Raw genomic sequence first — 17,029 nt, 5'->3', positions numbered from 1 at the left:
AAATTGGGCAAGAGGAGGGCCGCAAACAGGCCTGCCATCCTGCTCAGCTGTAATTCTTTGCCCAGTTTTTCCAGCGCCACCTTCGGGAATTTAAAAACTGACTTCAAGTTATGCACACTATCCGACCGCCCCCCCCCCTTTCTTGAAAAGGGATATAAAACCCCTCCCCAACTTACCGTATTGGCTTAGCCACGGTAGCATTACGTCGAACCTCACTGGCGTATCTCCCCACCGGAAACCCGCGCCGGAGGATGCCCCAGACTTACCTCGCTTAAAGCATCTATTGAGGCCATGGGCTCCTCTGCAGCCTGAACACTCATGCTTAAACCTGCACCTAGTGCCCCACTTGCACTGGCCTTCATTGAAGAGCCAGCAAATACCTTGCTTGAACTCGGCCGACGAAGAGGACTGACTTCCAGCGCCGGCCGCCGACTGAAAGGGTGTCCACTTCTGCTCCATCATAAGCTTCATCCATAATGGCAGGTCCATCTGGTACCATCTCATCCCAGGGTTCGCCGCGAGTTGCTGCCGGAATTGCTTGTCATATTTCCACCATGCCAGGCCACTGTACATATGCTAGGCCTCCCACACACCAGCCAGGTAGCAGAATAATGAGGAAAACCGACCCGGTGACTTCTCCCCAATAACACTGGCTAAGATGCAGAAAGCACACAGCCAGTTCCTGAAGGACTTAGGTATCTTCCGATACCACTTATATTTCTCCTCATCCTCCTTCTTTGCGTCCTTCTTGTCCTTCTACTTGAGGTCCAAGTAGTCCTCCAGCGGCAAAAAGATTTTCCAGAACTCACCTTTCCATATTGTCTCCTTTACCTCCAGCTTCAAATGCACCCCCAACAGGCCTACAAAGGATACGTGCGCGTGGTGCATCAGGAATGCCGTCGGACAGTTACTCCCTCTCAATACCCAATTCCAAGGCTACCGCAGTCATCTCAGCCCCCGCCTCTACCTTTGCTGCCGCCGTCTCCCCAAGACCTGACTCGGAACACCCGCCGGAGCTCCCCGCACCCGACACACCTGAACACGGAGCCCACGTCTTAGCTACATGCCCCTTTGTAGACCATCTTTCACTGCCAGGGGCCACCCTCCCGGCGAACGGCCCCATGACCAGCAATCCTGGGCTCCACCTGCCGGTCGCAGCAGAGCCCATGCCTCGCCCGGCTTCCCCCATCTGGGGTGTTGCACTGCCTTCTGCCTGACCATACAGTTGCATGCTCCTATGTCCCGTGCACAGTCCTCCAACCTCGCGGCTCTGATCTGCCACCACTGCACCGTCTCCGCTGGTGAGCCTGACGTCCCGGACGGGCTAAGCCTCTCTGACAGTCTCCTCCTCCATGGCGGGCGGGAAGTCCCGCCGCCATTATGGATCCCCACCAGGCCGGTCCAAGGCACTCCTGCACCCATGCTGCTCCACAATCCCGCGCTGCCGCTCCACTGGATCCATCCTCTGGGCCTTTAACCTGCAGCAAAAGAAAGCTGAAAAACAAGGCCCAAGCTGCAGGCTGAAATTGCACACAACTTAGGCTAGGTGAGCAGATTAAAAGTGCCTGCTTCTAAAATGGCTGCCTATTTATACTAGGCCAACCCCCTTCACACTCTAACTCAACTCCCACACGGGGCCTTCCCCCTATGCCCACCTCCTAGCTCTGTTAAGCCCCTATTCCACTAAGCTGCGCTTGTTCCATAGGGTTACAGTATATAGTTAAAGAAAATAACATCCAATTTAAAAAAAAAAAATAAGTTTGTTGCTAGTCAGAAGAAATTGGAAAGTTAACTAAACGGTGCATTTCAAAAAGCTCAAATATGATACATTTATAACAGAGCTGACTGTTGTGCATTTGTGAAAAAAGAAGTAAAAGAAAAGGAGGGGAAAACAAAGGAAAAAAGTTTGTTGCTAGTTAGAAGAAATTTGAAAGTTCACTAAACAGTACATTTTAAAAAGCTAAAATTCGATAAATCTATGACAGAGCTGACTGCAGAAAAAGCAAGTAAACAACAAAAGAGGCAGGGAAGAAAGACATAAGGAAAAGAAGAGAAGAGAAAGGAAAAAAAAAAGGGGAGGTGGGATAAATAAAATAAACTAACAACACTGCCCCAAAGAAAGAAAAAATGAAGAAAAAAACATAAAAACGAGTTTCAGCTAATGACTTATTTTCCCCTCAAGCTACTAAAGTTCTAAAAGATGTGGACTTCAAACAAATGAATGATTCAATGAATATAGAAGTTAACCAGGAAATGCAAAATACATTACAAGAATTCTTGAAAAAAATGTTTTGAAAAAGCTTCACAAGAACTACAATCGGAAATTGACAACAGCACTTTATAAATCAAATAAGAAATTGATGTTGTATCAGAGAAAATGAAAAACTGTGATGCGAATTTACAGAAAATTGAGACACAACAACTGATGCTACAAGAAAAGTATGACTCCCTTCTCCTCAGAATAAACAAACAAGATCTAAAAATGAAGGCGCTGGAATACCACGCAAGGAGAAATAACCTACGCTTTAGAAACATCCCAGAAGAAATTAGCCTAGAACAACTAAGAGAATTCCTGACCCAATATTTTAAAGAGGCAGGAGTCGAAGAGAAAGACCTCAATCCAACAACTGAATGAATATACAGTTTACCAAAACTAAGTTCACTGAAAAGCAATTTGCCTAGAGAGGTCATCGCCAACTTCAAGTCCTACCTATTTAAGGGGAACATTCTAAAGTCGACAAGAGGAAAAAATGTAAAGAATTAAACATTTAAACCCTTAAGGACCAAACTTCTGGAATAAAAGGGAATCATGACATGTCACACATGTCATGTGTCCTTAAGGGGTTAAAGATGTGCTGATCTTCCCAGACCTCTCTTATTAGACAAGAACACACAAAAAAACTTTTACGGATGCTTTGCAACAATTGAGACAAAAGAATATTAGATACAGCTGGGGCTTCCCAACTTCTATCACTTTATTCTGGGAAGGCAGAACATTAATATTTCAAATGCCAAAAGCTTTAGAATTCTGGTCGAAAGAAACCCTATCTATTTGAGTATTATATTCGCTTCTCTGGATGCTACTATATAGGCATTTATTAAAACACAAGTACAGTAATAGAAGATATAGTATCAATGGTAACACTTGTAATAGAAGATATAGTATTAACAGAAACATAGGAGGTTTAACCTCTCCCTCACATTGTAGTGTGAAATACGCACAACACAAATATGAGTCACTTACTTAAGCACATGAGATAATCGCAACACAGGAATATTAGCAGGAATTAGTGTAATAGAACAGCTGGGTTAGAAGATATAGTAGGAAATAAAAGAAGAGGGAAGGGAAAAATAAGGAAGAAGAAAAATTAAATATACAGCACTTTATTAGGTTTTGCACTTATAGTAATGTTTATAATAAAAACAGATCAACTTTTAAATAGAGAAATTACTCTATTAATAGAATACACAAACTGATGGCATGTGTATAAACAATAAATCAGTTACTATTCACTACTAGTGATGTCGCGAACATAAAATTTTCGGTTTCGCGAACGGCGAACGCGAACTTCCGCAAATGTTCGCTAACGGGCGAACCGAGCAAACCGCCATAGACTTCAATAGGCAGGCAAATTTTAAAACCCACAGGGACTCTTTCTGGCCACAATAGTGATGGAAAAGTTGTTTCAAGGGGACTAACACCCGGACTGTGGCATGCCGGAGGGGGATCAATGGCAAAACTCCCATGGAAAATTACATGGTTGATGCATGTCCTCCCCCCTGGCCCCACCCCTGAGCGGTGTGTGGGGGCCCTAGATAAGAATGGTGGGGGGGGACCTACCATCCTCCCCCCCCCCGGCCCCCACCCCTGAGCGGTGGGTGGGGGCCCTAAAAAAACAATAAGAGGAGGGACCTACTGTCATCCCCCCTGGCCCCCACCCCTGAGTGGTGGGTGGGGGCCCTAAATAAAGAGAGGGGGACCTACTGACCTCCCCCCGGCCCCCACCCCTGAGCAGTGGGTGGGGGCCCTAGATAAGAATGGTGGGGGGACCTACCGTCCTCCCCCCGGCCCCCACCCCTGAGCGGTGGGTGGGGGCCCTAAAAAAACAATAAGGGGGGGACCTACTGTCCTCCCCCCTGGCCCCCACCCCTGAGCGGTGGGTGGGGGCCCTAAATAAACAGAGGGGGGCCTACTGTCCTCCCCCCGGCTCCCACCCCTGAGCGGTGGGTGGGGGCCCTAAAAAAACAATAAGGGGGAACCTACTGTCCCCCCCAGTCCCCACCCCTGAGCGGTGGGTGGGGGCCCTGAAAAACAATAAGAGGAGGGACCTACTGTCCTCCCCCCCTGGCCCCCACCCCTGAGCGGTGGGTGGGGGCCCTAAATAAAGAGAGGGGGACCTACTGTCCTCCCCCCGGCCCCCACCCCTGAGCAGGGGGTGGGGGCCCTAGATAAGAATGGTGGGAGGGACCTACCATCCTCCCCCTGGCCCCCACCTTCTGAGCAGTGGGTGGGGGCGCTAAAAAAACAATAAGAGGAGGGACCTACTGTCCTCCCCCCTGGCCCCCACCACTGAGCGGTGGGTGGGAGCCCTAAATAAAGAGAGGGGGGATCTACTGTCCTCCTCCCGGCCCCCACCCCTGACCAGTGGATGGGGGCCCTAGATAGGAATGGTGGGGAGGAACCTACCGTCCTCCCCCCCGGCCCACACCCCTGAGCAGTGGGAGGGGGCCCTAAAAAAACAATAAGGGGGGACCTACTGTCCCCCCCCCCGGCCCCCACCCCTGAGCGGCGGGTGGGGGCCCTAAATGAAAATCCCCCTCCAATCAAGGTGACTAGGGGTCCCAAACCCCTAGTCACCCCTACTACCCAAATCAAACTATCCCCTACCTACTCCCCTCACACTAAAAATACTGAGGGGGGAATAAAAGTGGATGGGGGTCCTAGATAGTAATGGTGGGGGGGAATCTACCGCCCTCCCCCCCGGCCGCCACCCCTGAGCGGTGGGAGGGGGCCCTAAAAAACAATAAGGGGGGACCTACTGTCCCCCCCCGGCCCCCACCCCTGAGCGGTGGGTGGGGGCGCTAAAAAAACAATAAGGGGGGGGACCTACTGTCCTCCCCCCTGGCCCCCACCACTGAGCGGTGGGTGGGAGCCCTAAATAAAGAGAGGGGGGACCTACTGTCCTCCTCCCGGCCCCCACCCCTGACCAGTGGATGGGGGCCCTAGATAGGAATGGTGGGGAGGAACCTACCGTCCTCCCCCCCGGCCCACACCCCTGAGCGGTGGGAGGGGGCCCTAAAAACACAATAAGGGGGGACCTACTGTCCCCCCCCCCGGCCCCCACCCCTGAGCGGTGGGTGGGGGCCCTAAATGAAAATCCCCCTCCAATCAAGGTGACTAGGGGTCCCAAACCCCTAGTCACCCCCACTACCCAAATCAAACTATCCCCTACCTACTCCCCTCACACTAAAAATAGTGAGGGGGGAATAAAAGTGGATGGGGGCCCTAGATAGTAATGGTGGGGGGAATCTACCGCCCTCCCCCCCCCAGCCCCCACCCCTGAGCGGTGGGAGGGGGCCCTAAAAAACAATAAGGGGGGACCTACTGTCCCTAAATGAAAATCCCCCTCCAATCAAGGTGACATGGGGTCCCAAACCAGGAAGAAGGAGAAGGAAATGTATTTATATTTATTTATTTATTTTATTGTATTATTTTCTCTCTTGTCTCTGCTCACCAACATATATTAAGAAATTACTAATTAATACTGTCCGCCCCAACTAGTAGCTTATCCCTGCCATAGGTTCATAGAACTTAGAAGTCTGCCCTTTACCCCTCATTTATTTGAGATAAATAAGTCACACTTATAACCCTCTATTGAGAGGGTAAAGATTGTGGTATCATAAAATAGAGATATTAAAAAAAAAATCAAAATAAGTTTATTGAAAAAAATTATCCTGAATCAATTTTAACAGACACAATTAATGATATTCAACATAAAGATAGAGATGAACTTTTAACATACAAAACTAAAGATACAGATGAACCTATGCCGCTTCCTATTATTTTTGATTTAAACAATAAAAGTGGCACTATATAAAAGATTGTAAAGAAACATTGGCATATTTTAAAACAAGATGATACCCTTAACAAAATTTTACCAGAACATCCTAATATAATATTCAGAGGAGCTCTTAATTTTAAATATTTTCTGACTAAAAATTTTACTAGAGAAACCAAAACTAAACCAGCTTTATCTTTATTTCCTAAAATCAAAGGTTTTTGTAAATGTAAAACATGTATAGTTTGTAGAACTACTGATTCACCACTACCATCTAAAATAACTGAATTTACCTCTAAAGGAACAAATAAGGTTTATAAAGTTGACAATTTTATCAATTGTACTACAAAAAATGTAATTTATCTGCTTGAATGCCCTTGTGGCTTCCAATATGTTGGAATGACCCCAAGGTGCCTCAAAACAAGAATAAGTGAACACTGCAGAAACATCAAAAATGGATATCTGAATCATTCAGTGTCCACACATTTTCTTAAACACAATAAAGATCCTAAAATGCTCAAATGTATGGGTATTAAGAAATGTTCTGTCCCTTGGAGAGGAGGAGATATAAAAAATATCCTGGGGCAAATAGAAATGAAGTGGGTATATGAGTTAAAGACCCTGATACCCCAAGGTTTAAATTCAGATTTTGATTTGTTTAACTTTATTTGATGTTCTGTGTTTTTAACTCTGCAGGTATTATTAATTCTTATGTTTCCTAATATATTGTTTTATTTCATGTTTTATATGTATACACATATGTATTATTAGTATCTTTTATTTTCTATTTATATCTTTTTATTATTTCACTCATATTTATTTTTATTTTACTTTGTTTTTAACTCCCCTTCTCATCACCTACCTGCCCCTTTATGCTACTATATTATTTATTATTCTTATTTATGTGTAATTTTCCTTTCCCCTTCTATTTCTAATTTCCCTACATTAACTACAATCCCCATAACCCATTGCGGTCAGCCGATCACGTGACCGCATATAACAATTATTTTTGAAGTGAAATAATGCTCGTTTTTAATGTTTGATACTCACATTAAAGTGCCATTAATATTTATCATTGAATACTAACATTATATATGTATTTTAAGTATATTTATAAGTGTTTTATTTTATTTGAATTTTCTGCAATTTAATTGGCTAACCTCTGTTTTAGGCGCCATTTCTAAACATCTGTATCCCTATTTAAAGTCACCATGCCAGGTTATATGTTTTATTCCATATTGATAAAGCCATTATAGGCGAAACGCGTATGGACATTTAATTGTATATTTTATATATTAAAGATTTTTTTGGTCACTATTTCGCTCGTGCCAAGAATCTTTATATACACTTCATCACCTGGCAATTTACACTTCTGGACACCAAGTAATCCTTGGTGGGGATTTTTCCACCTACGCTGTCATCAAGGAGCAGTCAGCCTGCTCCACCTTTGTGAGTACCATTTCATTTATTTATTTTATTTTCCCACTACTTTTATACAGAGAACACTATTGACTTTTTATTTTCTCTTTGAGTGGCACTTACCCCTGAAGAAAAGGAAGTCGCATTGTATCCCACAAGCGGGGATTTATACCGTTGTGCGCTTTCTACACTAGAGCTGGTTATAGCTCTATCAAATGTGAGTGCTATATCATTCTCTCTTTATATATCATTATTTTATAGAACATATTACACTATTTTGGATATCTGTTTTATCTTTTCATATTATTGGATTTACCTGAGGAAGGACTACGAGGATACCACCATTGTAGAACGTATCTTATTTAAAGAAGATTCATCCAGCTAAGATTGACTTTTACTTTATTTTATTTGGACTTCTCTTATTTGGACTATTTTATTATCTCTATATTTTTTTATTGATTTGACCATAGCCTAGTAATTCTAGAATTATATAACGCATTGAAGAAAACATCCAGGACTATGTGACTATATTCTTAAGAACCAATCAAATCAAGAGTATATACGTAATATTATTAAAAACAATTTCCAAGAGAACTACACAGAGGAAATTACACACACCATAGTCGGGTGTGCTTTTAAAGCAGTTGTTAGAGGTCATATTATTAAATTAAAATCTAATCTTACTAAAGTAAGAAGTTCTCCCTTATCGGGAAAATGCTATAAACTTTCTCAAGAAATTAAAAATAGCTTTACATTCGTAACTCAAAAAAATCTTGAAGAAACTTTAAATAGAATTAAACAGTTAGAACTAGAAATAACAATTAAAAATTTCGATCACCTCAAAATTATATTTTACCACAAAGTCAATAGGGCAGACAAAATTCTAACAAACAAACTGGAAAAAAAAATATTAAAGGAAGGAATCTCTCTAATAAAAGTCAAAGATCAAGTTTACATGACACCAAAAGATATATCAAATGCGTTTGTTGAATTCTATAAACAACACTATAATCTTCCTAAGAAAGCTTCAAAAGAAGATGTTAATAACTATTTTAAAAATATAAGTCCATCTCTAATTTCAAGCAAAAAGATGAAAAAATTAAACCTACCAGCAGAAAAAGCACAAGTAGAAAGAGCAATTGAAAAACTAGCACAAAAAAAAAACCTACGCCCAGACGGCTTCAGCAATTTATTTTTCAAATTGTAAAATAACAAAATTTCGCACCATTTAGTAAATACTTATAATGAGATTGTGACTATAAGTACCTTCCCTGAAGAGATGTTAAAAGCAAACAATTTACCTATTTTAAAACAGGGGGAAAATCCATCATATTTAGCTAGCTACCGTCCAATCTCATTAATAAATGCAGATACAAAGCTGTTCTCCTCAATACTAGCTAAGTGTTTTACGGTACACCCAAGTATAAGAGGGGTTAATACCGCTGAAGATGTTCCTTTTTCGAATAGAGAAGCAGCTAACGAAAGCTCCAATTAGCCAAACAGGAACCATACGAAATCCTTCACGAACCAAACAGCCGAATGTGTAAACCATATGAAACCAAGCTCCGTATTGAGGGTTAAGCAGAGATCTGATTTAATGTGGGCTACCTGCCCGGTATTTATGCGGTATTCCACCAGGTGGACACTCCCCTAGGGGACCTGGTGGAAAACTGGGACAAATAGAATACAGTAGCCAATAGAAACACTTTGGCTATAAACACTCCCCTTTTGCTGTACAGAACCCTCCTCTCTATCCTGGAGATAATTGGGAAGTAACTCAATTATCTTCCAGGATAGAGGCCAAACTCCATTTTACATGTGGTGGAGAAAATACATAAAATTATATAACATTACAATAACTGAAATACATATATGGGTTCAACATATCCTCAGATAGCTTGGATCTGAGCGCACATTATTACCGAATGGCATTCAGATCCCGTACACATAGTCCAATCGCCATGGAGCCAAAGTTGTGCATATAGTCTTTCGGTATACGAATAGGCTCCATGGGATAGCTATCTGAGGTGAGTCCATTCGTGAATTAAAACTACTGAACAGGATGGCGTTCGTATACAGGATCCACCATATGGGAGAGGTCAGCGGCTTCAGCGGTGTTTGTGTAATTCAGTGTCCGTTTTTAGTTCCATAAGATTCTCGACGAACACCGCTGGGCATTCATACGTCCAAGATGGCTGCCGCCTCGTGTTCGGTATACGAATGATGGCCACCCAGCTTTCCCTTATCAATTAGAACGTGTCTGCGGTTAACCACAACGTTCTATTGAGGCCAAGAGGTTAACCAGCAGCACACTTCCATGCTAGGTGGCCGGCCGTTCGACAGTTCATTTGGTAGTTAGGAAAATAAACTAAAGGGGTGTACGAACAAGCAATTAACCGAACAAACAGATGAACCCAGGGGGAATAAAAGTATTTTAAAGACAGGTGGATCTGTCACACGAACCATTTAAAGAATATTTTGTTAGCCACAATTCATCATGACCAGATTGGCTATGTTCCAAGAAGGTCATCCTGTAATAACATAAGAAGGATAATCAATATTCTGGATTTGGCTGAAAGAATGTGTACTCCCCTCCTCACCCTGTTACATAGCTGAAAAGAGACTTGCGTCCATCAAGTTCAGCCTTCCTTACATTTTTTTTTGCTGTTGATCCAAAAGAAGGCAAAACACCTAGTCTCTTCAGGCAGAGAATTCCATATCATTATTGCTCTTATTGTGGAAAAAAAACTTTCCTTTGCCTTAGATGAAATCTCCTTTCTTCCAGCCTAAATGTGTGACCTCATGTCCTATATATAGCCCTGTTTGTGAATAGATTTCCAGATAAAGGCTTGTACTGGCCCCCGAATATATTTGAATAATGTTATCATATCCCCTCTCAGGCGCTGTTTTTCCAAAATAAACAGATTAAACATTTTTAACCTTTCTTCGTAACTAAAATGCTCCATTCCTTTTATTCATTTTGTAGCTCGTTTCTGTACTTTTTCTAGTGCCATGATATCTTTCTTTAGAACAGGTGCCCAAAATTGCACAGCATATTCAAGGCGTGGTCTTACCAGCGATTTATAAAGAGGCAAAATTATATTTTCATCCCGAGAATTTGTGCTCCTATTTATACATGACAAAACCTTACTGCCCTTAGCAACTGCAGATTAACATTGCATATTGCTGCCTTCTCGTGTGTGGTTATCCCTAGTTCGCTACCATTTAGGGTGTAAATTGTGTGTGCATTCTTAACCCCAAAGTGCATTTTTTTACTTTAAATTTCATCTGCCATTTTAGTGCACAGTCCCCCAATCTATCCAAATCCCTCTGCAGCAAAGCAATATCCTGCTCACATTTTATTACTTTACAAAGTTTTGTGTCATCTGCAAACATTGATACATGGCTTTCAATGCCTATTTCAACATCATTTATAAATATGTTAAATAGAAGCGGTCCCAAAACAGAACCCTGAGGGACACCACTTTTGTCCAGCCTGAAAATGTACCATTAATGACAACTGGTTGTACTCTATCTTTAAGCCAATGCTCTACCCAAGAACACAAATATTCATCTAGACCAATTTCTTTTAATTTGAAGACTAACCTATTGTGAGGAACTGTATCAAATGCCTTGGCAAAATCCAAGTAGATAACATCCACAGCAACACCCTGATCTATACTTCTACTAACTTCTTCGTACAATGCAATTAGGTTAGTTGGACACGACCTATGTTTCATAAAACCATGCTGATTATTGCTAATAACAAAGTTCTTCCCAATGAATTCCTGAATATTATCCCTTAATAGTCCTTCAAATATTTTCCCAGTCACAGAAGTTAAGCTCACAGGTCTATAATTTCCAGGCAAAGATTTTGAAACATTTTCAAATATAGGAACAACATCTGCCTTCCTCCAATCCTCCGGTACAATACCTGAAACAAAAGAATCTTGAAAAAATAAATACAGAGGTTCACTTATGTCTCCACTCAGCTCCTAAAGTACTCGTGAGTGAATACTGTCAGGCCCCGGAGCTTTATTTACATTAATTTTCTTTAACTGCTGTAGCACCTTGTCTCAAGTCATCCAATCACAAATTATCTGCAAGTTTTTGCAGCAATCATTTGCATACCTCTTGCCATAGGATCCTCATTAATATATACTAAAGAAAAATGTTATTTAAAATGTCTGCCTCTTCATTAGCTAACAAACCCATCTCTGTCTCCAGTGTACCTACACTTTCATTTTTTGTTTTTTTAGAATTGATGTATTTAAAAAAAAATGGGGTTGGTTTTGCCTTCTTGGGCTATCAATTTCTCATTTTCTAGTTTAGCCACTTTAATTGCCTTTTTGCAATCATTATTGACTTCCTTATATCTTATATAGGATGCCTCTGGTTTGTCCAATTTAAATGCTTTAAATGCCCTTTTCTTATTTTTAATTTCTTGTTTTACTTCTCTACTAAGCCACATTGGTTTTAATTAGTTTCTTTTATATGTATTACCCAATGGCACATGGTTGAGAAATGTACCTTTCTAATATTTGAATAGTTTTCATTTATCCTCAGTGTTTTTTTACCACTAAGGAGTTTATGCCAGTCGATTTGTCGAGCTGCCCTAATCGTATTGAAATTGGCTTTTTTTAAATTATACGTTTTAGTATACCCTATGTGCTTTTGCTTTTTTTTTTTAGTTATTTTAAAGATTACCATATTGTGATCACTATTTCCTAAATGCTCCCCTACTTGAATGTTGGTCAAAAAAAATCAACATTGTTTGTTATATCCAGACAAGCATCCTTTTTAGTTGGAGCTAGATGCAGAGAAAGCATTTAACAGGGTCGGTTGGGAGTACATGTTTGCCACACTACAGTGCTATAGTTTGAGCAATGGGATGCTCTCAGCAATAAAATCTTTATATACTTTTCCAACAGTCAGGGTGGTGGGTATAAAGAGTGGCTCAATTTAAAAAAATTAAAACCAGACAAGGTTGCCCACTATCCCCTATCTTACATATTATGGCAATAAAACCATTTGCCACAAACATTTTAGACAATATCGAAATAAAGGGTTATCCAATTAAAAATCAACAGTCAAAATCTGCCTATATGTGGATGATGTTTTTATTTTTCTGACTGATCCAAATACATCATTGAAAAATCTGTTTGAAAGAAATAAACAAATTTAGTTACATCTCTGGTTATTAATTGAATATGAACAAAATAGTCACTGTACTTTTTAATTTAGATAAAAAAAAGAACGAGAGCAAATTAGTAACAGCTATAGATTTGACTTTTCAGATTTTTTTACATATCTAGGTGTTATTATTCTGACAGATATTAAAAAAAATTGTTGAATGCAATGTTTTAAAAATTTTAGATCTATGAATATATTGCTAAAATAATGGAGTAACAAAGAGTTATCATGGTATGGAAGAATTAACATCATAATGGCGTATGTTTTACCCAAATGGGTTTATTTATTCAGGATGTTACCATAAAGCTTTCCAACTCTATGGCTAGAGTTAATTCAATGAAGCTTCGGGAATTTTGTGTGGAAAGGAAAAATACCACGTATTAGAATTAATATACTATCAAAAACACTAAAATGGGTGGCCTAAGCTTTCCTATTGTCCAACAATATCATGATGCCAGTACTTTATACTATGTAAATAAGATGTATAATCCAGCCTTCTAAAATTAAAATTGGTATCATTTAGAGACAAAAAATGCAGAGTGCAAGGATCTGTCCACACTAATAAGGAACTAGGGGAAAAATACACAGACAGGTAAATTATAGTTGATTCATAACCATATATTACCCTAATGGCATAGTTTTTTAAAAAAAAAAAAAGCTAATATATCTAATAAAATCCAGAAATGTCTGAATATGCAAGAAATTTAAAACAATCAGAAAATGTAACATTAGAAAATTGGAGATAAGCAGGTATATAAAGGGTATATCAAATTGTAGAGACTATTACTATAAAAAAATTGTAGATCTGCAGCATAAGCATTGTCTGCCTTTATGGGAAATGTTTAGTTATATTAGAGTGAAAAGCATCTTGAAAGAACACACCTTGATGGAAAACAATGAAGTAGTATCAGTGTTGGAAAATAAATAAAAAATTGTTGACTGTGTAAAATTTATCAAACTATTAAATAATTAAAAAAAAAACAGAGAAACAGAAACATTACCATATGGGAAAGAGATTTGTCTCAGACTCTCGATGAGCAGTCATGGAATTCAGCATTTTCTAGTTTTACTAAAAATATCCATGATCTCTCATTGATAGAAATGCACTTTAAGATCATTAACAGATGGTATTTTGTTCCAACAAGAATAGCTAAAATGTTTTCAAATAGAAAAAATAAATGCTGGAGATGTGAGGAAGAAATAGGCTCTTATATGCATATTTTTTGGGATATGGGGTTATGAGCTTTTGAGTTCATCAAAAAAGCATTAAGAATAAGTATTAAAATTTCCCCCGAAAATTGCCTTATTAAATATGAACCTGTCTGAATATCCAAAAGAACAAGCTTATTTAATAACACATACTTGTGTAGCAGTTAAAATCTTAATTGCAAGAGGCTGGAAGCAGAGCCATGTTTTTTTTCAAAATCAGCCTTTTCTAATCAATTGTTATGACAGCTTAAGATGGAAAATGGTAGAAAATGGTTTGTGGGAGCAGAAGAAAAAACAAATATTATATTGAATAATGTCCTTGAATTAGCACAAAATATATTGTAGTCCCTCTTAAAGGAAAACAATGATGCTGTGATAACCCTCGTACCTGGCTGGCATGCTCTTGTAATTATTGTTCTTTGTTTTTTATGTGAATTCTGTAAAGAATTTTTGTAAAAAAAAAATAATAATTCCTGAAAAGGAAGTTTATAAAGAGTATTATAAAAAAAAAGAAAAGAGGTTTAAAAGGAGGAATAGCATAATGAGAGGAGGGAGGAATGGAAATATACATACATACATACTTATATATTTTATGTATGCCACCACTATGCTCCTGAAATTATACAGTCACAGAGGAAGACCAACAGAAAAAATAATGAAAAATATAATGAATACAACTATATATTCAGACTAGACATGGGCACCAGTGAAATTTTCGTTTCATATGAATTCGTACTAAATAAATGTAATTCGTCCATTCTAAATTTCGTCCATAAAGCATTTGTTTTTTGGATGAAATTTGGTAAACAATTATTTGTTTTCATCCATTAGGACAAAAATAACACTGCACATGCGCAAAAAAAAAAAAAAGCAAGGAGGGAGCCGGCAGCACTACCAGCTCCCTCCTTGTAATGAATATTAACAATTCCTATCCCCCCCGCATTAAAACCTATGGGGGTCACTATGACACCCATATTAATATAAGTGAGGTTAAATTATCCCGCAATGGAAGGGAATGTCTTCATTTCAGGATACAAATGCTCCCCCTGTTCGGTAGTTTATATCTCCCGAACATCATTCGTATAGGTGTTCAGGAAATAGAACTGGTAGCAGTCTAAGTTTTACCGGCATTCGCGCAAATTCCTAGCCAAAAAGAGTTCAAGGCACTCGACGACCAAGTACTTCTGCCCACGTTCGGGAGACAAGATAGCCACCATTATTTTGTCTGCCATGTGTTCAGTTATGTTGAAATGGCGTCCACCTAGGGGAAGCATTCATTAATTACTTCCCTTTCAGTTTTGCACTTAAGTTGCTGGTGTTAACGTTCAAATAGGGTGCACAGGTGGTACTCGTTCAGGAGACGAAATTATTATATTTGTATTAACTACTCCCAATCGGAAAAAGAATAAAACATACAAAATAAAAGGAAAAACATACAAATAGGTGGTAAGTTCCGACACGAGACTCTTACACGCACAGGTTAAGTCCCCTGCTGCAGTGAGATCCAGGTTTTTATGTTTCTCCTCAGAGCTGTGGGGGTTAATTCTCCTGCAGCATGGAGACTATTAAACAAAAGAACTGAAACAAAAAGGTAATGCATTTGGCATTTACCCTTTCATTTCGTATATAATTCGTATGTAGGACTTTCGTTTATGTTATAGTAAACGAATACGTTAAAGTCCCAAAATTCTGACAAAATCATATTTGTCCGATAACGAATGCACATGTCTAATTCAGACCACATTCTGCTGTTGGACTTCCTTTACTGTGTAAAATACAGCTCTTTCCAACTTACTGGAATTTGTGATCATAAAAGCCATGGGATAGACTGAATTGCTCTCATTTGAATGCCAAGACAACAGGCAGCAGGGCAAGAAGGAGGAGAGGTCAGAGTATAAGCACCATAATGAGAAAGCAGGAGAGGACAAAAGAAGAAGAAGAATCATGAGCCCCTGCATATCAGCAAGATCTAATTCAAATTAAATAGTGTGATTTAATTAATTTGCTGATTTTGTTAAATTAATATATATTTGGATTAAAGGAACACTATAGTCACCTAAATTACTTTAGCTAAATAAAGCAGTTTTAGTGTATAGATCATTCCCCTGCAATTTCACTGCTCAATTCACTGTCATTTAGGAGTTAAATCACTTTGTTTCTGTTTATGCAGCCCTAGCCACACCTCCCCTGGCTATGATTGACAGAGCCTGCATGAAAAAGAACTGGTTTCACGTTCAAACAGATGTAATTTACCTTAAATAATTGTATCTCAATCTCTAAATTGAACTTTAATCACATGCAGGAGGCTCTTGCAGGGTCTAGCAAGCTATTAACATAGCAGGGGATAATAAAATCTTAAACAGAACTTGCAATAAAGAAAGCCTAAATAGGTCTCTCTTTACAGGAAGTGTTTATGGAAGGCTGTGCAAGTCACATACAGGGAGGTGTGACTAGGGTTCATAAACAAAGGGATTTAACTCCTAAATGGCAGAGGATTGAGCGGTGAGGCTGCAGGGACATGTTCTATACACCAAAACTGCTTCATTAAGCTAAAGTTGTTCAGGTGACTATAGTGTCCCTTTAACTAGAACACTGGTGCTGTGACAGACGATTACAACATATGGTCATATTTTATAACTAATTTCCCATTATTTTACTGAGGAGAAATGTTTTATAAACACAAATTGTAAAAACAATAAAAAACGGTCTTTTACTACAGTATTTAAGTGTTGTTATCATAAAAGTTATTTTACCACTCTTAACTGACAGTATGTCAGAACAATACTAATTGAACTATTGACTCCTGTCAAAATGAATAATTAGTGGAATATTTTTTTTAATAAAATCTGTACAATGTTCATTTATTACCAAACTTGTCTATTCATCTACTTTCTTTATTATATCATGTGTCATTCTGAGCTCTATACATTTTCACTTTTTCCATCTTCATACATTTCAGATCGCATGTATTCTGGGTTATTCACTAAATTGAATTCAAAATAAATTTCAAATTTAAGGCCTAAGCATAGTTGACTTAGAGAAATGTACCAGTTTGGCTATTTTGACCTTTAATATAAAATTCACTTTGAATTAACTTTCAATTCTCAATTTAGTAAATAACCTTTATATTGTTAAATAACCTATGTAAA

At 39.2% G+C, this 17,029-nt stretch overlaps 1 non-coding gene across 1 annotated transcript; it reads right to left on the bottom strand.

Moving 5' to 3' along the window:
• Positions 1-4,331: 4,331 nt before the first annotated feature.
• Positions 4,332-4,468, bottom strand: LOC134566260 (small Cajal body-specific RNA 11). The gene has a single exon (XR_010084011.1). It is a non-coding gene; the product is annotated as a small Cajal body-specific RNA 11 (non-coding RNA).
• Positions 4,469-17,029: the final 12,561 nt, after the last annotated feature.

This window comes from Pelobates fuscus, chromosome 6 (assembly GCF_036172605.1).
Source record: "Pelobates fuscus isolate aPelFus1 chromosome 6, aPelFus1.pri, whole genome shotgun sequence".
Lineage (NCBI taxonomy): Eukaryota > Metazoa > Chordata > Amphibia > Anura > Pelobatidae > Pelobates > Pelobates fuscus.
This window is presented reverse-complemented; position numbering and strand designations above follow the sequence as displayed.